The sequence below is a fragment of the Euphorbia lathyris genome, chromosome 6, assembly GCF_963576675.1.
Source record: "Euphorbia lathyris chromosome 6, ddEupLath1.1, whole genome shotgun sequence".
NCBI lineage: Eukaryota > Viridiplantae > Streptophyta > Magnoliopsida > Malpighiales > Euphorbiaceae > Euphorbia > Euphorbia lathyris.
In genome coordinates, this window is record NC_088915.1 from 41,269,295 (window position 1) to 41,270,220 (window position 926).

Consider the following 926-nt stretch of genomic DNA (forward strand, 5'->3'; position numbering starts at 1 on the left):
GCAGTTTGGGGATAGCCAAATGAAGATCCAAATGCTCACATCCAAGATTTCGTCACAATGTGCAACACATTCCGCACTCATAGAAATGATAGCGATGAGGTTATCCGGCTCAAACTGTTCCCCATTTCCTTGAAGGATAAGGCGAAGAATTGGTTGAAGAATCTACAACCGGGATCTATCACGAACTGGGAGGAAATGGCTACCCTGTTCTTGATGAAATATTTTCCTCCCAGACAAGCAATTAAGTTGAGGAATGAAGTCTCACATTTTTTTCAAGAAGAGGATGAATCCTTATCTGAAGCATGGGAAAGATATAAAGAACTGTTGAGAAGAGTACCGAATCATGGCATACCCATATGGATGCAAGTGCAGAACTTCTATAATGGAGTGACCAACGCATACAAGATACAAATTGAATCAGTTGCCAATGGGAATCTGGAGGAACTGGAACCTCAAGCATTGTATGAGCTAATTGAAAGAGTGGTCAATACCAGTTATAACTGGCACTGGGTGAGAGGTGATGGAAAGAGAGTCACGAATAATGCAAACAGTGAGGCAATAACCAAACTGTCCTCACAAATGGAACATCTGGTCAAAACGATGGGAAAGATGAATATCTTAGCAGTCAACACGCAGCTCTCTGCCCCTATGGAGATACTATCACCCGATGATTGTGATTTTTACAGTGGACCCCATCGACCCATAGATTGCCCGGGAACCAAACCAGGTGCATCAATGGAAGAACAGTGTGATTTCATCGCTCGCCAACCATCGAATCCCTATTCGAACACATATAGCCCAGGGTGGAGAAGTCATCCGAATTTTATTGGAACGATAATCAGAGGCAACCAGCTATGCAGCAGCCTTACAGACAAGAGCACCCACGAACATCATATCCACCGCAACAAGGCATCTCATCTAACCAA

At 43.7% G+C, this 926-nt stretch overlaps 1 non-coding gene across 1 annotated transcript; it reads right to left on the minus strand.

Annotated features, from left to right (window-relative positions):
* Window positions 1-243: 243 nt before the first annotated feature.
* LOC136234415 (small nucleolar RNA R71) lies at window positions 244-350 on the minus strand. Its single transcript, XR_010691299.1, has one exon. It is a non-coding gene; the product is annotated as a small nucleolar RNA R71 (small nucleolar RNA).
* Between the last annotated feature and the right edge of the window lie 576 nt (window positions 351-926).